The sequence below is a fragment of the Lutra lutra genome, chromosome 4 (assembly GCF_902655055.1).
Source record: "Lutra lutra chromosome 4, mLutLut1.2, whole genome shotgun sequence".
NCBI classification, from domain to species: domain Eukaryota; kingdom Metazoa; phylum Chordata; class Mammalia; order Carnivora; family Mustelidae; genus Lutra; species Lutra lutra.
In genome coordinates, this window is record NC_062281.1 from 24,736,420 (window position 1) to 24,761,423 (window position 25,004).

At 36.7% G+C, this 25,004-nt stretch overlaps 1 pseudogene; it reads right to left on the reverse strand.

The window, feature by feature from the left end:
- Positions 1-346: 346 nt before the first annotated feature.
- Positions 347-19,519, reverse strand: LOC125097235 (probable mitochondrial glutathione transporter SLC25A39; annotated as a pseudogene).
- Between the last annotated feature and the right edge of the window lie 5,485 nt (positions 19,520-25,004).

The following is a 25,004-nucleotide window of genomic DNA, read 5'->3' on the forward strand; positions in this document are numbered from 1 at the left end:
CAGACTACACCAGGCCCAGGGTTTTGAGTCTGTTGGGAGTAGACACAGCTATGGCAAACACAGGGAAATGGTGAGAGGGGAGGGGACACATAGTAGGCCTTTAACTTGGCAGGGATGGTGGAAAATTGATGATCATGGTTGGAAATGAGGAACAGCAAGAAGAAAGTTGTCTAAGATGGGGTCTGGGCAGACCCAGAGGGGCAGCCCCCTTCCCCTGGGGCTCATAGTTGAGAGGGAAGGAAAATGAGGCCCTCCTCTCAGTGCTAAGGACTAGGCTCTTGGCTCAGGTTCCTTCTGCCCTACTCTCATCCATGGAGGAGATAGGGTCCTTGCCCCCTGGCTCCTTTCAAGAACCCAGAGGCTTTTCCCCATTGAGCCTCTGGAAGAAGCTTTTGCTGAACTCAGCTCATAAGAGCTGATCATGATGACGCAAGAGGCAGGGGTGCCCCTGAAGATCCTTGTCCTGAGAAGGAGGCCTGGTGAGTTCCCCCGACATCCCTCAGCTGGATCCTCTGTAGTGGCAACAGTCAGGTGGAGTGGGTAAGGGAGGGGTGTCACTCACAGCCTCCAGAGCTCTCAGTGTGACCTGGCCTTGAGTCTCCACCCCGGGGAAGGGTGGTAGAGTCTGCACAGCTTCCAACTGCCGCCATCCCTGAGATGCCACCAGCCACAAAGCTGATGCCCATGGGTGCTTGGTCCTTTGGCCTGAGCCCACTCAGTCAGCTCTTCACCAGCTCATAGTTGAACCAGTACAGAGCAGAAAAGGGTGCATCCTGAAGGGCAGTGGGGTCCCAGCCCAGCCACACTGATCACCAGGTGCCCTGGGTCACGGCCATCTAGACAAGAGCATCAGCCACGGTGTAACATGTGCAGAGCTAGCAGCTTTGTCCACACTAGCTCCAGGGAGCTTGTCACTGTCACGGTGCCCATGCTAGCCAGTGCCCCCACCACCCTGTGTGCGAAGAGGTCAAAAGCCGGGTCAACCAAAAAGGAAGGCCTTGGGTTGGGTTGGTTGTAGGCAGGGAAGTACGAGGCAGAGGTTGGCAGAGTCACAACCAGGTGGCTGGGAGGCTGCTCCACAGGGTCCTGGTGACTTCATGTCTCATCATCTTCACCACGGCAGCCATGGTGCCAGAGAAGGGAGCATGTCCTGAAACTAGGTGGCACAGCAGGCACTGTTTGGGAACAGGAACTGGGGCTCCAGGGCACCACTGCAGTAGAAGTGGTACTTCCTCTTGGCCTAGCAGAGGCTCCAGAGTCTGCAAGAGGGCATTGACTTATTGGCCACCTAGGGACACCAAGACTACAAGCATACCTTCACCACACCCAGGGGTGTCATGAAGAGGGAGGTGACCACAACCCCAATGTTTGAGGCCACCATTCACTGGAGGGGCTACTGTCCCCAGGGTCCTGGTCAAGTTTCTTATAGCTTCAATGCTGGCTGTAGGCTGGTGCTCATGCAGCAAGGTGCCCATGGTGGCTCCTCAGCCAGTGCATTGTCCACATGCCCTCCACTCTCTTTTAATACTCTCTGTATTTTAGATAATTATTATCTCTGAAATAAGAATTTACCTGGGGCTTGCAACCATCAGAAAACAATGCCAGATGGAGAGCTATAACTAACAAATTGGTTTTAATTATGATGTCTATGCAAGCAGTGTCCAAATGGGAAAATTTCATTTCAGTGGGATTCTATTGAGTCAGATTCCAGAGTCAAGCTTCCTCACCTACTTGCAGAAATTTCCTAGAGACTGAGATATACATTGGAACCTTTCCCTCTTTGCAAATCGTTACCTCTCCCAATACTTCCAAGTAATCTTTCATTCTACTTTCCAGAAAAAAAATTGAAGCTATCATTTTCTACTCATCACTACAAAACTATAAAGCTACCCAAATCTTACCCACCATTAGATGTTTCACTTTATACATACAGTACTTTTTTCTCCTATGTAAAGATAATCTTTCTAATGTGCTTTAGACATATTTCCTCCAGATCCCTGCCAAATATCAGTGGCCTCTCAATTTTCCTTTTCTCCAATACATTCTTTTGTTGCTGAAACATTAAATCTCATTTCCCCCATAACAGCCAAACTTAAACAAACAAACAAACAAACAAACAAACAAAAACTCTTCTAATTTTTTTTTTTTTCCTATTTCACTTGCTTTTCAATCTGAGGAAGATTTCTTCTACTACTACTCCTGAATTAGTTCTCCCTAAGGTTAGCAAGCCTCTCTATGTTGCTAAATTCAAAGGACTGATTTCAAAATTGGCCTAACTTAATTCTCAGTGATTTTTAGTATCCCATTGTGCTGTGCTTTATTCCTACTTGTCTGGTAGTTCTTTGCCAACCCAACTTGGTAGTTCATTTTTCTCTAACTGGTAATTAAATATTAAAAACAAAAGTTTGCTAAGGCTTTCCTTGGTCCATATTCTCCAAACTTAATCAAACCTTTGGTTTCAGTCACCATTTCAAGGACTTCCAACTTTTTATATACAGTTCAGACCTCTGTTCCGAACTCTATAGATTTAACTCTTAATTCCATATCTTCACTTGGATTTTTCCCTTATTTTTCCTTTAGTCCCCATATACAAATCATCACCAAGTAGTACATATTTTATTTTCCCACATCACTGCTATGATGGTCCAAGTATGGACAGACACAATTAATTATTTGTAAGGAATAAATTCTTAACTAATTTCACTGCATCCATTTTCATCTCCTCATATTCGGTCTTAGAGGTTATCACCATAACAGTCTTTAAAAATCTCAAAATTGATTTTATTCTCTATCGCACAATTAAAACCTTCCAGAAACTGTCATTGCTCTTTGGATAAAGAATAAATATCTTAAATAAGCCTGTGTTTCAAGCATAGTCTCCATGACATGCCTGGACTCTGCATATCTCTCCATCTTCTTCTCGTACCAACCTCCAACTTTTTCTCTGAAGTTGAGATGTACTGGCCTCCATTCACTTCCTCAGATTCCTGCACAGGGTTTTTGCACGAGTTGTACACTCTGCCCAGAAAGTTCTTCTTTCAACTGCCTCACTTCACGTATTTTAGCTCAAGTCTACTTCTTTATAAAATTGTTTCCTAACCTCTTACTATAGTTATTCTCATTTTTAATATTTTTAATTAAGGCATTTATTTTTCCAATTTTATTGAGGTATAATTATCAAATAAAATTGTATGTATTTAAGGTATATAACATGATGGTTTGATATCAGTATACATTATAAAATGATTACCATAATCAAGCTAATTAACACATCCATCACCTCACATAGTTGACATTTTTTGTGTGTGGTTAAGAACATTTAAGATCTACTCTCTTAGCAAATTTCAAGTAAGCAGTATTATTAACTAAGTCACAGTGCTGTTCATTAGATCTTCAGATCTTACTCATAACTGAAAGTTTGTACATTTTGACTAACATCTCCCTATTTTCCCCACCTCCCAACCCCTAGCAACCACCATCTACCCTCTGCTTATGTGAATTTGACTTTAGATTCCACATGTGAAATTATACAATATTTTGCTTTCTGTGTTTGGTTTATTTAGTGTAATGTCCTTGAAGTTCATCCATGTTGTTGTGAATAACAAGATTTACTTTGTTTTCGTATGGCTGAATAATTTTCCATTATATATGTATATGACATATTTTCTTTGTCCATTCATCTCTTGATGGACACATAGGTTGTTTCTATGTCTTGGCTATTTTGAAAAATATTGGCTGCAATGAACATAGAAGTACATATATCTCTTTAAGATATTAATTTCATATCTTTTGATATATACCAGAAGTGGGATTGATAGATCATGTGGTAGTTGTATTTTTAATTTTTTGAGGAAACCCCATTTTCCAAAATGGTGTACCAATTTATATTCCTAACACAGGGTACAAGAATTCCCTTTTCTCCACACCCTCACTGACACTTGTTGTCTCTGGTCTTTTTGATAATAGCCATCCTAACAAATGTGAGATGCTATCCCCCAGTTTTAATTTGCATTTCCCTGATGGTTAGTGATGTTGAGCATCTTTTTATATACATACTGGTCATCTGTAAGTCTTTTTTGGAAAAATGTCTAATATTTTTTTCTTAAAATCATGTTGTTTTTCTTCTATTATCTCCATTTGTAAGTATACTTTTTCTCATATCTGTGAAAACTTGCATTTCTGCAACACTGCATCCTCACTAGTGTTTTTAAAAAACTTTATTGAGGTATAGTTGATACTCAAAATTGTATACATTTAATGTATATATCTTGATGACTTTGGGTATATGCATAATCCTTAATACCATTGCCACAATAAAGATATTTATATATCTATCACCTTTCCTTATGTTCTTTTGTGTATGTGTTTTTGGATTTATTTGTTTGTTGAAAAAAATCACTTAGCATGAGCTCTGTCTTCATGTATTTTAAAGTGCACAATATATTACTCTTAAGTACAGGTACTCTGTTGTACAGCAGATCACTTCCAGTGCATTTCCAGAACTTCCAGTGCATTAAGCATCAATACCACATGACTCAGGAATTCTCTTCTTAGGTATATATCCCAAAGAATTAAAAGCTGGTGTGCAAACAAAAACAGGTACATGAATGGCTGTCACAGGATGATTCATAATAACTGAATGGTAGAAATAACCCACATGTCATCAACTGCTAAATGGGTAAATAAAATGTGGTACACCCATGCAATGTGAAATTATTTCAGTCATTAAAATAAATGAAATACAAATAAATGCTACAAATTGGATCAAAATTGAAAGTGTGCTGATTGAAAAAAGCCATAATAGATAAATTCATAGAAATAAAAAGCAGATTAGTATCAGGGCTTGGAAGAGGAAGGGATTGAGAGTGACTGCTTAATGGGAATGGACTTTCCTTGTAATGTGATGAAAATATTCTGGAACTAGCTAGTAGTGATACTTCCCCACCATAATGAATATATTAAATACCATGGAACTGTATACTTTAGAATGATAAAATTGTTAAATTTTTATATGTATTTTAATTATATAAACACACACACTGGGATGCCTTGGGTGGCTCAGTGGGTTAAAGCCTCTGCCTTCAGCTCAGGTCATGATCCTGGGGTCCTGGGATAGAACCCCACATCGGGCTCTCTGTTCAGAGGGGAGCCTGCTTCCTCCTCTCTTTCTCTCTGCCTGCCTCCCTGCCTACCTGTGATCTCTGTCTCTCAAATAAGTAAATAAAATCTTTAAAAAAAAGAATCATAAATTAATTGACTATGTCATGGAGGGTTTTTAAATTACCAGATATTTATTGAATCCAAGGCTGTACTCTAGGATCGAGGGTAAAATGGAACAAAATCAGCATTGACCCTTCATTCTTGTGGAACTTACACTCAAGGAAATAATGAGTCAAATTACTACAGAAATAAAAGTATTATAATAATCTAATTAATATGTGTTGTTTGAATTAGACACATTGAAAATACCCAATAAAATAATAAATGCCAAGTTATTATTATTGTTTTTAATTTTCATACTTACAATAACATTTCCACAGAGTGGATATGTTATTGTAGCCATCTTGAAAATCTGTACAGTGAGTCACAGGGATTGACACCTGACATTTATGGCTCATTCAGTGGAAGCCATCAGCATCTCTGAGATTTTTTTTTTAAGATTTTATTTATTTATTTGACAGAGAGATCACAAGCAGGCAGAGAGGCAGGCAGAGAGAGAGGAGGAAGCAGGCTCCCTGCTGAGCAGAGAGCCCGATGCGGGGCTCCATCCCAGGACTCCGAGATCATGACCTGAGCCGAAGGCAGCGGCTTAACCCACTGAGCCACCCAGGCGCCCCTCTGAGATTTTTAATATGTATTCATGTAGGTAGGTGTTAAAGCACATTCATACATGTACAGTACACACACACATGCACACATATAGAATAATATTGCTGCAAACACTCAGAATTCTTTTTTGTTATGACTGAAAACAGCTTATTCTAGTGCATATTTTCAATCAACTCACTTTTCTTGTGTTTATTTTCTGTATTTAATTTTTTTTTGGGGGGCTTATAGACAACAGAAACTTTTTCAAAGACCTAGAAGCTGGGAGTCTTATGAATTTCAGAACAATCTGAAATCTTTATGCTCTTTTCAAACATAATATCAACTCCCATGCCTTGGTATGTTGTTGGATTCTCTGAAACCACAATTCCATGCACTGTATTTGAATTAAATCTCTTGCAGGTATCCGGCTACTTCAGATTCTAACCCATGTAGAGTTCCTTGGTGGTAAGTCTTTTATCTTGGAATCACAAAGAGAAACAAATTCAAACCAATTTTACATTTAAACACACGATTACATAGTAGACACTACATAAAAGCAATAAACATTTGAATTCTAAAAATAGATTGATTTATTATTAGTAAATGGCAGAACCTCATGAGCCCAAACATTATTCTTCCTATTGCCCCTTATTTGGCATGGTACAATGAACTTGCACTGCTGGCAGAACAGGAGCTCCTGATTCATTCCAATCAGCTAACTATACATTCTCACAGTGCAATAATCACCAATTCCTTTCTTTTGTGCTATGCTGGTAGCATTTCTAAACACTTACATATATTCATTGATCTCATGACATTTGTATTGGATAGACACTATTGTTATTCATAATTTACTGGGAATAATAAGGTCCAGAAAAATTAAGTAACTTTCTAAAAGTCACATGGTTAATTAGTATCAGAGATGAGATTTGAATAAAACAATCTGTTTCCTGAATTCAGTCTCTTCCTCTACTTCAAGCGAAGCTAGTTGTTTAGTCTGCTGGGACTGCTCTAGCAAATTACAATAGACTGAGTGAATTAAACAACAAACTTATTTCTTCCAGTTCTGGAAACTCTGAAGTCCAAAGTTAAGATACCAGCATATTTGGTTCTTGGTGAGAATTCTCTTTCCAGTTTGTGGGTGGATAGCCATCTTCTTGTAGCCTCACATGGTGGACACACAGAGAGAGAAGCAAACTCTCTCCTGTTTCTTCCTATAAGGTCACTAATCCTATCCTGTGGTCTCCACACTCATGACCTAATTACCTAATTACCCAAAGGCCCCATATGCAAATACCATCACACTGGGGAATGAGGTTTTAACATACGAGTTTTGTGGGGCTACAAACATGAAGTCCGTTACACTAATGTTTCTTGAATTTTTCACATTACGACTCACCTTGAGAAGGTCTGAATCTAGGATCTGCCAGGAGGTGGTATTTCCCATCTGTGGAGAATGGCAGCTTAAAAAAAAAATGAAGCCAGTGTGGAGAAAGAAAGCATGCTGAGAGAAAGAGTACTGGCAGTATTAGGGATGTGTTATGATTGCTCTGGAGACCACTTACATGCTAGCATTTTTCTGTGCTTTGGGTGGTCACTACTTTTTCTTTCTGGCAATCGAAATGGGTTTTCTAAAGCACTCATCTAAAACAGTGTTTTATTAGTAGCAAGTAGACTTGTTGGCCACTAAAATAGATAAAAAGGTGTTCAGAGATAAGGTCAGAGAGGCAACAGGAATAGGGGCAGGTGTCACAGGACTTCGTACACCATTGGATAACTTTCCCTTATATTCACAGTGAAGTTGGGAGCCATTTCAGATTTTTGAGGAGAGATGTGGTCTCATCTCTGTTTTGGAAGAATCACTTATAGTGCTAAGTTATGTATCAGAATAAAGGAAAGAAGAAGGGAGACCAGTCGGAGGCCTTTGCAATGAATCAGGTGAGAGGTGTTGTGCATGGCCGAGTGTAGTTCCAGTGGAGAGAATGAAATGTAAGGTGGAACCAGGGGGGTTTCTTCATGGCTTTAGAAGTAGGGTGTAAGAGAAACTGACAGTCTAGAATGACCCCCAAAGATTTAAGTTTGAGTAGCCAAAATTTTGCAGTCACCAGCAAGTGAAATGAAGAAGATTGTGTAAGAAGTTATTAGAGGGAAGATCAGGATTTTAAGAATACATGAGCAGAAAGAGTGGTCAATAGTATCAAACACTATACAGTTAATCTGTAAAATAAAGGCTGAAAAAATTCCAGATTTATTTGATTATTAATGCTGAATTTGTGAGAGCTGATGCACTGCACTGTTACATAAAATACCAGATCATAAAATTGGAAATAACGAATGATAGGTAAGGATAGGGATCTAGTGGTGAAAATCAACATTTTCAAGAAATATACTTCTAAAGAAATGGAGATAAAATTCTAGGCAGAGAAGGACAGATGATTGAAGAGGATACTTAAACATAATTTTATAGAAATGGAAAAAATAATTTCTTACATATTTCAAAATATACTTCATTACAGCATATTTACATTTCTTATGTGTGTGCAATGCATATGGCTATAATTTAATGGAGAAATGTAAAATATTTCCCCGCTTTTCAGAATATTTATCTCGGGATGAGTTAAATCAGGAGCAATTTTCAGTGAACATGACTTTTTCACCTTAACAAATTATAAAGGAAGTATACTTTCCTGGGTACTCTCCAATATGATTAAACTAATGAAATGTAATATCTGTGAGAATATCTACTTTCCGCCACCTATTACTTTGTGTTTCCTGAAACTTTGGCTCTCCTCAAAAGTGTTTGTAATCAGCTGGTGACAGACTATGTTTTTAAAAATTAATAACAGTCTATTAGTGACACAGTTCTTTGTCTTAGTTATGTTGTATTACCTCACTTTCATTAAGGTGATCATTTTTTCCCAAATGATGGAAGAATAATTCGTGCTAACTCTTTCTTAAAGTTCCTTGTGGTGAATGTGACATTTTAAAACTCACTATTGTTATTTTTAAACCAGGAACCTAAAAACTGTTACTGTTTCCCCTGTGCCATAGAGATTGATGGCTGAACAAAACAGCTGTTTTCTCCTTTTTCCTGAGGCAAAGAATCTCAGTGTTTTTAGAGGGAGACACAACTGTTCAAAGTGAGTCTTTTATTTCCCGAACGTCTTTGTTCCAAGTGATTGACATACGACTAATTTGGGGTCAAAGGCATGAATAGAAACACAGGCATACCTTGATTTATTGAGCTTTGCAGTTATTGTTTTTTTTTTTTTTAAACAAATTGAAGGTTTATGGAAACCCTGCATTGACCAAGTCTATTGGCATCATTCTTCCAATAGCATTTGCTCACTTTGTGTCTTTGTGGCTCATTTTGGTAATTGTTATAGTATTTCAAACTTTTTTTCATTATTATTATATCTGTTAGGGTAATCTGTGATTAGTGATCTTTGATATTACTGTTGTCATTGTTTTGAGGCACCATGAAGCACACCAATACACAACAGCAAATGTGATTGATAAATGTGTGTGTCTGGACTGCTACATCCACCAGCCATTCCCCCATCCCTCCTTCTTTCCTCAGATCTCCCTATTGTCCAAGACACAACAATATTAAAATTAGTTAATAATCCTATGATGGGCTCTAAGTGTTCAAGTAAAAGAATCATACATCTCTCACTTTAAATCAAAAGCTAGAAATGGTTAAGCTTAGTGAAGGAGGCATGCCTAAAGTTGAGAGAAACAGAAAGCTAGAGACCTCTTGCACCAAAAAGTTGGCCAAGTTGTGAATGCAAAAGCAAGTTCTTGAAGGAAGTCAAAAGTGCTACTCTTGTATTCAGAAGATCTAGCTAAGGTAATTCATAAAGGTGGTTGTGCTAAACAACAGATTTTCAATATAGACAAAACAGTCTTCTATTGGAAGAAGATGTCATCTAGGACTTTCCTAGCTAGAGAGGAGAAGTCAATGTCTGGCTTCAAAGCCTCAAAGGCTAGACTGACTCTCTTATTAAGGACTAATGCAGATGGAGACTTTAAATTAAAACCAGTGCTTGCTTACCATTCTGAAAATCAAAGGGCCCTTAAGAATTATACAAAATCTACTCTTTTTGGCTCAATAAATGAACACGAAAGCCTGGAAGACATCAGTCAGTCTACACAGCATGGTTCACTAAATATTTTAAGCCCACCACTGAGAACTACTGCTCAGAAAAGGAAGATTGCTTCCAAAATATTACCACTCATTGACAATACATCTGGTCACCAAGAGCTCTGATGCAGATGTGCAGTGAGATTAATATTGTTTTCATGCCTGCTAATGCAATATCAATTCTGCATCCCATGAGTCAAGGACTAATTTCAACTTTTAAGTCTTACTATTTAAGAAAATTTTGTAAAGCTGTAGCTGCCATAGACAGTGATTCCTCTGATGGATCTGGACAAAGTAAATTAAGAGCCTTCAGGAAAGGATTCACTATTCTAGGGGCCATTAAAAACACTTGTGATTCATTAGAGGAGTTCAAAATATCAACATGAACAAAAATTTGGAAAAAAAAATTGATTCCAGTCCTCATGGATGACTTCTGGGGGTTTAAGAGTTCAATGGAGGAAGAAAATGCAGATGTGGTGGAAACAGCAAGAGAAGTAGAATTAGAGTGAAAGTGTGTATGTGAGGGAGAAACAGGGGGATAGGTAGAGAGAAAATCTCAAACAAAGTTCCCGCTGAGTGGGGAGTGTGAAAGTGGGCTCCATCCCAAGGCCTGAGATCATGATCTCAGCAGAAACCAAGAGTTGGATGCTTAAACCGACTGAGCCACCCAAGAGCCCCAAGAGAAGCGGAATTAGAAGTGGAGCCTGTATATGAGATTGAATTGTTGCAGTCTCAGGAAAAAAATCTCAAGTTGCTTTTATGCGTGAGCAAAGAAAATGGCTTCTTGAAGTGGAATCTACTCCTGATGAAGATGCTGTGAAGATTGTCAAAATGACAGCAAAGGATTTCGAATATTATATAAATTTAGTTGATAAAGCAGCAGTGGGGTTTGAGAAGATTGACTTTTGAAAGTTCTGTGGGGAAAATGCCGTAAAACAGCTTTGTATGCTACAAAGAACTCTTTTGTGAAAGGAAGAGTCAATCCATGTGGCAAACATCATAATTGTCTTATTTTAAGAAATTGCCACAGCCACCCCAGCCTTCAGCAACTACCACCCCGATCAGTTAGCAGCTTTCCACAAAGAGGCAACAAACTCTACCAGCCAAAAGATTATGTTTGACTTGCTGGAAGCTCAGATAGTGCTTAGCATTTTTAGCAGTAAAGCATTTTTAATTAGGTTATGTATGTTGTTTTAGACTTAAGGCCTTTGCGCGCTTAATACACTACAGTATAGTGTAAATATAACTTTTATATTCATTGGGGAACCGAAAAACTCATTTGGCTCCCTTTATTGTGATACTTGCCTTATTGCAGTTGTCTGGAACTGAAACCACACTATCTCCAAGGTATGGCTGTAGTCTTGTGGCGGTTTCTTGGACATTTATTTAAATAACATCTGCCTCATACCCTCTTTCCTTTCTCTTTATTTCTTATTACTTTTTATTACAATAGGGTGTTATTACTATTAAAATAGGGTGTTATTATTACAGTTTTAGCCATTTTCATGTGCCCAAGGACAAGCCTACCGTAGGAATGGGAGATAATTACCTAGAGTGAGCTGTATCCCTGAGGACTTTGGGGAGCAGAACTAACACAGCACCTCTGAACTTTTTGCCTCTAAATTTTTGTATGAGATAGAAATCAAGTTTTTGTTTATTTAAAGCTATTATTTGTGGTCATTGTAATTTATGACTGCATCTTAAATAATATACTGTGATTCTCATGAAATTTTGTAATGCTGAAGTGTAGACTAATACAACTTTAAAGTAACTCATAATTACTATCCTATTTTTATCATCCATTTAATAGCCATATTTTAATACTTCCTTAAAAAATTTAAGTGTTAAATATGCTGAGAAAAATGTGCAATCACTAAGGGAATTTAGCTGTGTAACCTGTACCCACATAAAGAAATAGAACATAAACAGTGGGGCAAAAGATCCTATATAAGCCCTAGGCTTTCACCATTTGAAGACAAATACTATATTGACCTCCAAAAGTATCTGTGGGTTTTGCCTCCTTTTGAAATGCAGATATTTAGAATCATTCTATAGACAGTCTTCCTTTTTGCAGGAAGGTCTGGCCTCCTTCACGTAATATTACATTTATAAGATTCGTGTGTTTTCATATAACAATTGTTTAATTTATACTCTTTTCATTGTGTAAAAAAATACACACATATATATACATATACATATGTATATATATAGTTAATGTAGAGGTGTGCCACCTAGATCTCTCAAGGAAGGGCTTGCTGCCTGGCTGCTGGAAATATGGTCAGAAGACATCCTTCAGTTCTCCACATTTTCAGGGTCTACGTAAGTTGCAGAGGGCCACTTTTTACCGAGCTCATATCTTTCTCCAGGGGAGCTTGCATCTGCTGAGAGTCAGGATCTAAAACCTGGTCATTTGGTTCCCATAATGGACAGTCTGATGGACAATATTCCCTCCGGATCTCCACCCCCCCAGAGATTACTGACATTATGTCAGACCTACATCACAGTTTAGTTCTTCTTCCCAATCATGCTTCATTCCTTTCCCCTTAACAGATGTTCATTCCTAATAAACATCTTGTCCATGTCTGTTTCCTAACCAGTGACAGCTGAAACCAAGAAAACAGGAGGTAAGATAGTGTTTTAGCACAAGATCACTAATGTTCAATTGACAATGAAGACTCCCTTACTGATGACAGGCAGAGCACAGACAACCCCAGCTATAAAGTCATGGTCCAATTATTGAAACATTCGCCAGTAGTGACCTGGGAGAATGTCACCGGTGAAAGAAAAATGAATCAGGTATTGAAGGAAGAGCCTAACAATAAGAAAAACAGACCAAATAGCTATTGCTGATTATCACTGGTGCTCTAGAACAATGGTTTTTAATTAAGGACAAGTTTGCTCCTGCCCTCTGCTCCCTGCCTCACATAATGATGATCATGAAGTGAATCCTATCAGAATCATCATTTCATATAGTTGAGGGCCTTATATATATGTCATTGTAAAATGGAAGTTGTTTACCTGGGATCAATCCCAAATAAGAATAGAGGGCCCAAGCAAGCAGCATGAGCAGATAACCAAGAATCCCATGGCACATACCAAGTCTGCATCAGTGCCCCTCCCTCTACTTACAATGTAGGCATGTGTGGAGTGTCTTGCAACTAGCTAAATGAGGAGAAAAAAAAAATGAACACGTTTTAGTTGACAGGTGGTTGGCTTGAAAACTGATAGTGATTGTAGTACAACCTCATTCTGAAGTAGCCATGAAAGAGATTATAGAAGACTAAATCTGCCATGGAAAGATCTTCAGACTGTGCCCCTGCCATCCAACTTGTGTGGAAGAAGAAGTGTCCCAAGATTAGAAAATATATAGACTCATGGGCAGTATTAAATGAGATAGAGGGCTAGTCAGAAACTTAGAAAAAAATAAAATTAAAAAATTAAAAGTGGAGAAATAGGAAGTGTGGAATAAAAACACATAAATAGACATAGGAAAATGGGAACAAAAAATGAAGAGGGGCACCGGGGAGCAGCAGTGTCCTGGGATCTGACCCCACATCAGGCTCCCTACTCAGCAGGGAGTCTGCTTCTCCCTCCCCCTGTTCTACTGCTCTCGCTTGTTCCCTTTCTCTTCTCTCTCTCTTATTTATTTATAAATAAATAAAATCTTTAAAATTAAAAAAAAAGAATGAAGAATCTATAGAGCATATGTATGTCTACCATGATGCACAAATCATGCAGCAAGCACTAAATAATGATGTAGACCAAAAAAATGCCAGTTGACCAGCCAGTCTTTGCCATCAACTACTCCAATGTTGGAACAAGGGGTACACAATGAAAGTAGCCATGATGGCGGAGATGGAAGCTATGCATAGGTTCCATGACACGGACTTTCACTTTCCATGGCTGACTTATTTACCGCCGTTGCCAAATGTCCAACCTTCCAGGAACAGAGACTAGCAATGAGTTATAAATGTGTTACTATTCCTTAAGGGGACAAACTGGCTAGTTGGTTGTAGATTGGCCATTTGGATCCTTCCACCTTGGAAGAGTCAGCAGTTTATTGCCATAGAAATAGACATGGATTTTGAGCAGAGATTTGCCTTTTCTCCTTGCATGCCCACAACCAGCACTACTATTCAAGGTGATTTGAAGCAGTTGAGCCACACATGGGATTCTACATATTTCTTTATATTAAGGGGCACTTATTTTAGCAAAATTGATACAGGATTGGGTCCCATGATAGTCCAATTGATCAGTTTCTCTCATTATAATTAGTGTATTTTGAGTACTATTTAAGAAATTCTGTGTATCCCAAGTCATGAAGATATTCTCCTAGGTATTTACTAAAAGCTTTATTGTTTTATATTTCCTACTTAGATCTATAATACATCTGGAATTGACTTTCTGTGAATGGTATGAAGTAAGGGCAATTTTCCCCCCATATGGATATTCAATTGACTCAACACCATTTACTGAAAAGTTCATCCCTTCCTTTCTACACCACTTTGTCACCTTTGTTTCAAATACAAATCTGAATATGTTTTGCAATTCTGTTTTTCTCCATGGTTTGATAACACAATCCTGTGCCAATACACACTGTCTTCCTTCTTACAGTTTTATTAAGTTTAGGTGACTAATAGTGTAAGTTATCCAGCCTCTTTAGTTCATCGTGACCCTTCTGGCTCCTTTGCATCTGCCCAGAAATTGTACCTTGGGTTTCTTAATTTCTACACAGAATACAAAACTGAGTAAGAAATTATTCTGATTTCATTAAATATATAGGTCAGTTTGGGGAGAATTAACTTTTATGACATCCAGTCTTACAATCCATCAACATTTATTAAGTCCTCTTAATTTCTTAATTCTTTAACAAATTAAAAATTTATCCATGGTAATAATTCCCATTTGCGTATCACCTGAGCTTTCCACTTCCATTGCAATTTGCAGTTCACCACTTAGGAATTGACTAAAACTTTTCTAATCAAGCTCACCAATGTATTTGTATTTGGAGGGGACTTTTGCTTCTTCTTTTGCTTAGCTACAGGTATTTGATACTACTTCTTGACTACTACTTCCATTATGAAAATTTTATTCCTTTGGCTTCTAGTCCATGATCTTTTCCTGCATTTCTTCCTACTGGTAGGGATGCTCTTTTTTTAAGTTTTCCTTTCCAGTTCTTTGCCATCTTTTAAATGTCACTATAATGCAGGTTTCTATCTTAAATCTGTTCTTTTTGCAATTTATATACACTGCTGAGTGTTCAGTGTTCAACCCATTCAATTTGTTTGAATTATAAATGAGATGCAGATTGTTACCAGTTTTTAAAATATCCAGTTCAAAACTCTTCCTAGGTATTAGACAATATATCAAACTGTTTATGAATAGATGTCTCAAGGGATAGCAAGATCAATGTATCCAGAATGAAACTTATAATCTAATTTCCCAGCCTAAGCCTCCTCATATGTTTCCTATTTTAGTTAATGACATCTCACTCATCCCATTTGCAGGAATATTAACACAATCATGACAAATTTCTCTTTTTAAACTCAAAAATTCAATGAATAACCTGATAATTTTTCTTTTAATTCTTTGGCACTACTACTACTACTACTACACACACACACACACACACACACACACACACACACATATATATATATATATATATATATATATATATATATATACATATATATATATAAAGAATTTGAGAAGCACTCCAAACAGGATTTCCTGTCTCCAGCCTTGATCATGTTGACATGTTGATATGGAAGATTATGTTGACTAACTGTGTTCATTGGGAGAGTTTACCTCACACCAGGATCTAAACACTTAGAATTCTATATTAGAAAGCTATGTATTAAGATAATTTAGAGTGCCTATCTAAGATCAAAACCAAAAATGATTGATTATCAAATACTCAAAATGAAAAGTTAACTCAAAGATAGTGTTGAAAGATTGCTGAAGCTAAATGGATAATGGAATTAAGAAGGTTAAAATAGGCATTAGAATTTGGGGTTTCAAGATCCCTGGAGAGAGAAATTGAGACCTGAAGCCTATGTGATGCAGAGAACCTGGACTGAACTTCTATGGTACAGATAAAACCCAAAGTAATGTCTTTTTCATGAAGTAGGAATTTTAAAATATGGCCCTGAAGCCTGATATATATTGAGATCTGGAATAGGACTAGATTCACCTGTGACTATTTGGTAATATTAAATTTGGATCACTTATGGACATAGAACAAAATGCCTATTGTTCAAGATATTGACATGAGAATAGACATAAAACCAGTGAAATCCATTAGTTTTCCATTAAAGATGGAAAACACAAAAGGGCTCTGCTGAATAGTATTTACAACACAGACATTCAAAAATTCTTCAGACTATCGCAGTCTGCACTCTGAACAACACACACTTCAGGTGAAATCACCGTTAAGAAAACAAACAAATAAAAAACATAGTATGAAAGAATGGAAAATCATTGAGTTGAGAAAGTCAGAGTATTTAAGCAAATTTATATATGAGATCTAGAGATAATAATCTAAGAGAGTTTGGAAATATTTTTAAAATAATGAGCAGAGGGGAACACAGATAACAGGATTGAATGCACAAGTGGCCAATTATGTGAAGAAAACAAATGGAGTTCTAGGAATAGAAAGTATCACTATTGCAATAAGTGTACTCAATGGATAGGTTAAGTAGTACATTAAATAAAGGAAGTGATTTTGTTAATGACAAAATATCTCTGAGGAAGTTATCCAGAAATCTGCACAATGAAGTAAAGCGATAGAAAAAAAAAGAGTGGGAAGGAATTTAGGGGTTACAGAAGCAAACAACAGAAAGTATGGAGGGAAAATACCATTCCAATTCATGATGGTTGAATATTTTTTGAAATTGAAAAAATATTTTTAATTTGAAATATGTGTTCAAATTTTGAAGAATCACATGTAATCCTGAATAGGATACATTTAAAAAGAAATCTCTATGTGGACACATGACAGTTACACTTTTTAAAGAAAAAAAATCTTAAAAGCACCCAAAGAAATAGACTGTTTACCTAAAGTGTAAGGCAAATAGAGTTATAGCCAACTTCTCATGAGTAACAACACACCCTAGAAGATAATGGGATAATATCTTCACAGTGCTCGTAAACAGTTATTAATCTGGACATATTTTATACAGAAATAATCTATCAGTGCTTCAAGAGTCAGGGTGAAATAATGACATTACCAATTATGCAAAAACAGAACAAAATTGTTATTTGCAGAAAAAAATGGCAAACTGAATCAAGATTAAATGTGAATAGATTTAAAGGCTGGCAGAATTAATGGATAAAGCAAGTAACAGATTTGATCAGGAAAAAGGGCAAAAACATGGTAATGTTGGGAAATCTAAATATGCACACACAGAAATTTTAAAAGAGCATTAATTCTAGGACTTTAACATCAAGGTAAAAACAACATAAACCTAGAAAAATGGAGGACAGGAGTTCAGAACCAATGTATCACAATACCATTCCAGATTCTGAAGGAGGATAAGTGTCTTTGCTATCTTTGCCAATTTGAAATGTACACACTGTGGAACTTCTTTTAGGTTCACAATTAGCTGCTTTGCGGAGTCTCCTATCTAGACTTTAACATGTACTGGGCTTTGTTTGTTTCACAACTTCAGCTGGTCAATTCTTAAACATTCCTTAGGTTTCAGTTTAAATGTCTTCTCCTCTTAAAAATGTTCCTTAATGATTCAGGCCCTCTTGGGGTTAATCTGAACCTTACATGTTCTATAGTTTTGTGAAATGATGATGGTTCTAATTGATTGCCTCTTCTACGAATCCTAGAACCCTCCTAGGGAAGTGTTTGTGTCTATCATTTTCACTACTTATTCTGTGTATCTCACAAAGTGAATGGCATATGACAGATGCTCAAAATGTTTGTTATTAAATGAACACATGAGTAATCTAATCACATAAAATCAAGAAGTGATCTTCAAAGGTCCTTTTAGAACTAAAATTCATAATTTTATAAATCCATGTATTAATTTTTGATTATGAAATGAATGAAATATATATTGAAAATATACAATGAAAATATACAAGTCTTAAAGTATAACTGAAGTTGTTTGTTTGTTGTTGTTGTTGTTTTAAATTCTGAGGTCAGTATTAGATATAGGAGATTCATGTGTTTGGAAATCAGTCCAGAAACTGGAAGAGCCATTTTTTTTAATCTGTTCGCATTAAATTTTAAATATATAATGTTCTTCTTTCCTTCCTATTCTTTCCACAGTCCACAGATTTGAAAATTAAGAGATGTCACACATGCTGAATGATGAATGAAAATATCCATGGCTCTGGAAGAGAAAAACTTGTTCTTTTTTTGTCAACATATCTGCTTTGTTCCTTTCACTCTATTTGGCATGCTGAGCCTTACATCCCATGGTAGAAGTAAGATGACTTAGCTACATGAATAGTAGTTAACTACAACCAAATTCCCCATAAAGGTCATGCATAATGACTGTATATATATATATATATATATATATATATTTTTAAGATTTTATTTATTCATTTGACAGAGAGAGATCACAAGTAGACAGAGAGGCAGGCAGAGAGAGAGGAAGAAGCAGGCTTCTGAGCAGAGAGCCCGATGCGGGGCTCGATCCCAGGACCCTGAGATCATGACCTGAGCCGAAGGCAAGCGGCTTAACCCGCTGAGCCACCCAGGCGCCCCTGTATATATTTTTATATAACACTCTGGGAGGCTAAAAATCTTGTATAACAGTCTAACCATAAATTCACATTACATATTGCCCAGATAATATTAATAACATATTTGACCAACAATTATTAATTATTTTAACTATTGTTTATGGGTCAATGAGTTTTCTCAAACATTTTATTCCCTAGATTGTTTAAGGAATTTCTGGAGAAGAATTCATATCACTCAAAAAAAAAATTATACTCCATGAGAAACTGGTTGGGGCAGAAGGCAAACGCCAGCAATCCAGGGATGGAGTTTAGTTTATGTCAATGAAAAGAAGTAGCCTCATATGAGTGTCATGGAGCAGTGAATTTCAGGAGATATTAAAAGATTAAATGTACAGGATCTGGTTAACCAAGAATTGTGGTGTACATAGTAATTCTGAGGTTTCTGTCAAGGAACACATCAATGTCCTTATGCTCCTTAAAGCGGTGGGGAGGTTGAGTTTGAAAAATGTGGGGAAATTTTTATCCCACTTCCATATCAAGTTTTGCACAGCATCTGTCTCAAACGTTTTACTGTCTTAAAATTGCCTGACACCCTGTCTTGGAATATGACCTCAAAGACATTTTACTGTTAAGTGTAATTCCTTATCACTTGAACTCATTCCATTTTTTTCTTCCCGTTCTTTATAAGGTTCCTCAGCCTCATGATTCATTCCTGACTCCTCCATTTCTTTCATACCTCACATCAAAACTTTTCAGCAAATTCTGTGAGATTAGAATGAAGAAATATCCAGAATCTAACCACGTCTGATCATCTCCATGGCTACCATCTAGGTCCAAGCCACAATCTTCTCTCACCAGCATTATCGTAATAGACTCCTAATGGCCCTCCCTGCCTCTCTCTTTGACCTCTTAAAATCTCTTCTCCACACAGCAGATAAAGTAATCCTTTTCATAACTCATCTGCTCAGAACTCTAGCAGTTACTCATTTCACTCAGGATTAAACCCAAAAATACTAAAATGGCCAGTCACATCTTCCATGAACTAGACCCTCATTACCACTTGGACCTCACGCTCCACTACTCTCTCCCTTGCTCATTCTAGGCTATCTCACTGCCTGCCTTGCTTCCGCTTTAACACATTAGCTCATTCCCACCATAGGGCCTTTTTACTGGCCATTTCCTCTGCCTAGAATTCTTTTCCCTCAGATTTTTACATGGTTAACCTCCATCTTCATTCAGGTCCCTGTTCAATTTTTGTTTTGTTTTGTTTTTTTTTTTTAGTACACCTTTCCCCTATTTAGAATTAGATCGCCATCCCATATAATATCCCCATAACACTGACCACTTCTTTCCTTCTCCCTTTTCTCCTCCTTCCCTCTCTCTCTTTCTTTCTTTCACTTGTTCTTCCCTTCCTTCCTTCCTTCTCCACTTGATTGAATGGTTACTTTGAATAATTGGATGTCAGTTTTTGCCAACTAGAATGTAAGCCCCAAAGGCAGAGTTTTGGCTGTTGTAATCACTGCTAGTCTCCAAGAGTCTAGATATAGTGACACCTATTGGCACACGCTAAATAAATTTTGATTTAAGGAATGAATTATCTCTTTCTTTCTTTACTAGAGGGTGGAGTAATGCCTCTCCAAGGCTAACATTGTTGTCTGTGCTATAGATTTTTTTCAATATATGCCCATTAAATACTCTTTTTTTTTCCTTCAGTCTTTACCTTTGATTACCTCATGAACATACGCAGATTTTCCCCAGTCCAAGGAAAGCCTACAGTTCTGAACCTCCTTATCCAACTATCATATGTTCTGGCACAGTAATTTGCATTTGGCACTTTTATCATGTCTTCCCATTCCCATTTCATTTCTTTGTAATCTTGTTTCTGTTTCTGGACTCTCCTTAAATTATGTAAATGGCTGTCATTATTAGCTTATCTTTTTTTTACCAATTCATTGATACATTTTCAGTCCCCAGATTTTTTGATCTCAGGATATCCTGAGCTACAGATCATTCTGTTCTTTGGGAAACTTCTCTGATTAATGAAACAGGTAGGAATTAGTTGAATTATATGTGGTCAGATTTAGTCTCACTTCCAGTCCTTTTCCTTTGGAAGCAGGAAGAGTTCTCAGGGCGTCCTTTCTAATTAGGAAATGCTCCTGTAGCTTCCCCAGGGAAATGAAAATGAGGCTAACAGCCTGAGGTGAAAGGAAATACTAGTAATGTTCTATAATATAATTGTCTAGTTAATATTTATTGAAAATATACCACAACATGGAAAGTTCAAGAAAAGGAAAGTGGGCTTTCTCTTCTTAAATTAGTATTTAATTTATTAAAGCCATTTCTTATAACCTCAAGGATAGTATAAAAGGAATAGAAATGACAGTTTTTAAGGACAGGAAATACATGTGGATATAACAGGAACTAGGTTTGCAAAGACAAACCTATAAAACCTTTTGCAGTAAAGGTACAAGATTCTGTACAAGCAAATGATAGGATGAAAATGTGAGTGATCATGAAAAATGTTTGTAGGAAGTTTATAGAGTTTTGATTTCATATTGTTAAGTTTTTAAAGTAAGCCTTTGATACACTAATGTTATTGCCATTCTGATGAACCTTAACTTCAGAAAGGTTATGGGATTCATAAAGTCATTGAGCTTATGAATCTTATTCCTTTTACTCCAGAGCTCAAGCTTCTTCTATAGGTCTGTTTATGTGGTTATGAATGTTTCCATTCCCAGAGCTTCCATTTTCTATGAGGAGAGATTTACACTAATGCGTTGACTCTCAAAGTGCAGTCTAGGGACCATGAAGATTTGAGACCCTTTCATAGGATCCAGAAGATCAAAACTATTTTGACAATATTAAGCTGTTATTTGCCTTTTTTCGTGCTTATTCTCTTATGAATATACAATAGAGATTTCCAGAGCCTATCTGACAATGCAACTGATATTGCAACAGACTGAATGCAGAAGCAGATGTAGGGATCCAGCTGTCTACTACGCAAGACATTAAAAAGATATGGGAAAATATAAAACAATGCCACTTACAACACCGTTTTTTAACTATAGGTATTTTTCATAAAATGTTATTTTAACATTTAATAGGTTTGCTGCTATTTTAAATAATTAATACTATTTTAGGTATTTTTTGGCTTAAATTTCCTATATACTATCAATGGATTTAAAAATTTAAATAAAAGCTCTTTAGAGTATCTGGCAATTTTAAGAGTCTAAAAGATCTCTGAGACTGAGTTTGAGAACCCTGCACTTGGGCAATAATTCTAGTAACACTTCCTGCTCCTTATTCAAACTTGCCCATGAAGTTATGGATTAGTAGGTTACATCTATTGTACTGTGTATTGACTCCTCCTTATCATCTCCTGTGCCTTACTTATTAATTGGCTGAACTTAAGAAACAGGCAGAGGGAGGTTACCTTTTGAAATAGATGTAGTTAGGAGACCAGAAGGTTGTGAATTCATTTCTTTTTAGCCTTAAATATTAGAAGAACTACTCTTCTCAGGGCATCATTTTCTTTATAAAATGAAAATGCTTGGGTGAACTATTTTCTAGCTGTATATTCTATAATCTTTTATTTTATATTAAAGCCATTTATATGATAATTATATTATACCAAAACATGAAGTTTCCTGTCCTCCTTCATCCAAAGTTTTATTTCTCTTGGGTATACTTAGAAGGAAAAGATGTACCTGCCTTTAGCAATTGTACCTCTGGATATAAACTCTGAAACACCAAGAAGTTTTAATGTGAAAAAATAGTTTGTCAAACATTAACGTAAATTAATAGTAGCTTTAAAAAATAATCTAGTGATTTATTTGAAGATAATTATTTGCTTAATGAAGGGAAAAATCATTGTGATGTTCTTTGCCTTTGATCAATACTTGCGATTTGAAGAACATTACTGGTGAATTATGTTGACCTAAGAATCACTTTCATAATACAAGTTTGATATTCTGTGCAAAAATCTGTTGAAAATTATGGGAAAATAATCTTAGAATTTTAAATCTATGCTTTGAAAAATACTTGTCTTGAAGAATTTCAAAGGAAAATTCGAAAGCTATCTGCCTAGATTGTAATTCTTGTAAATCAACCTAAACAAACGTGAAATTTTACAGAAAAATTAACCTGAGGATTCATTTCCAGATATTTTCTGTGAATGATTTTTTCTATATGATCAGGAATCAGGAAAAGCTATTCTGAGATTAATCTCATGTGAATATTTTTAAACTATGGGAAATGTATTAACCATTTATTGAACAGAAATCCATATTAGTGTTCAAAATACTTGGCTGACATTTGTGATTTCAGTGGTAAAGATGATTATGTTTGTTCCAATTCGACCTTTATTGAACCCATGGTAAGTACTTGGCAGTATGATAGGTAACCACATACCCAAAAGGTGTCAAAATAGTACTTTGAAACTTCTTAAATAAATCAAAATTAGCAGGTAGCAGCTAGGTGATCTAGAAACATATGTAAATATAAAATAGGAAGACATTGATATCACGAGAGAATTTAAGTGAAAATATAGCTTTGTTTCTCAGAGTAGCCAGAGAAGAAGTTGGAAATGGTTGTATTTAAGTCAAGCTTTTTAGAATATATGTTTTCCAACTAGAGAGATGAAGGAATTTAATAAAGACTGGACAGCTTCAACAAGGACATAGAAAATTAAAATCCCTTAGCGTACATGGCAGAGTAGATAATATAGCAGACTTGAATGTATTCAAACATAAGTAGCATTAAGAAGAGATAGGTAGACTGCCACGGGGGTAGCAGACATTAGACACGGTTGTTCCCTGGCCGCATCTCTTCGGGTTGTATGTTTTAGTGCATCCTGACCCATTTTCAACTGTCTGAGGGCTCTCTCTGGTGGCTGAAGCCTGCTCTGGAGGAAAAAATAGTAGAGTAAATGCCTACTGGAATCTTCCTTCTGCTTATGACTGGAGGTAGTTGGTGCATTAATGCTCCCGCTTCCTCACTTTGGGCTGGACAACTCTGAATATCATGGTCTATCCTGGTTCCTTGAGCTCCCTGGCAGGATGAGTTTCCGGTTCCCTCATGATAACGGTCTTGATAGTGCATTCTTTATTGGCTGCTCTCTTCCTGCCTTCTGTTCCTTCTTCCCTCTTGGTGTTGCTTGAGATTACACCTAAATAAGCTAAACACTCTCACTTGACTGTCACAGACCCTGCTACTAATGGAGTACAAACTGAAACACTTGGATTTAATTGATACGTAATACTTTCTGAGAGTCATTGAATCTAAGAGTCCTCTCCGATCCTGTGTGATGATTCTGCACCAATATCCCGTCTTCTCTTCTTTCAAGCTCACCAGCAAGGTGCATTTGACAAGCAGTATAAGTGTATAATTTAGTGTGATGTGGAAACTGAACATTTTAGTACCATGATCTGAGAAATTTGGTCCTCATTTCAATACCTTTATAATTTCCTTTACCTTCATTAAATGAGGCCACTGAGCAGGCTGCTTAAAAGCAAAAAATTGAGGGTCAGATCAATGTGAAGTTTTGTATCCCGTTTCTGTTTTCTAACTGTGTGATCTTTGGCAAATATTAATATTGCTAAGTCTGCTTTAATGGGAAAAATAAGAAAATTAATGAAAACAAAATGAAATAATCAAACCCTTTAAGAGAATTTCCACTACGTATAAGAATACTTATTGAGGAGCGCCTGGGTGGCTCAGTGGGTTAAGCCGCTGCCTTCGGCTCAGGTCGTGATCTCGGGTTTCCTGGGATCGAGCCCCGCATCGGGCTCTCTGCTCAGCAGGGAGCCTGCTTCCGTCTCTCTCTCTCTGCCTGTCTCTCTGCCTACTTGTGATCTATCTCTGTCAAATAAATAAATAAAATCTTAAAAAAAAAGAATACTTATTGAATATCATTTATCATGGTTGTTCCTTTGATTTTATTGTTTAGGCTAGATGTTAAGTACTCAATATGTAGGAAACTGAAAGTTGAGATTTTAGCTTTGAAATTGAAGCATATATTCACTTTCCAGGTTATTTCACTCACTATCTATTTAGGATCAAATAATAATATCTGTAATTTATTGAGCTTTCCTCTGTAGGTGCTAGACTCTGTTTTAAGTACTGTCCAAATATTTTTTCATTTATAACTCAACTTCATAAAAACCTAATGAGATATCCTATTTTGCCAATAGGAGAAATTAGGGCAACCAGCTAATCATCTTGGTTTGCTTTTAGCTGAAGTGATTCCTGTGACCTGGGTCTCTTAGTGCTAAAACGAGGAAAACCTCAAGCAAACAAGGACCTGAGCATCAGTGAAGATAATTAGCTTGTCCAACATCATAGATTT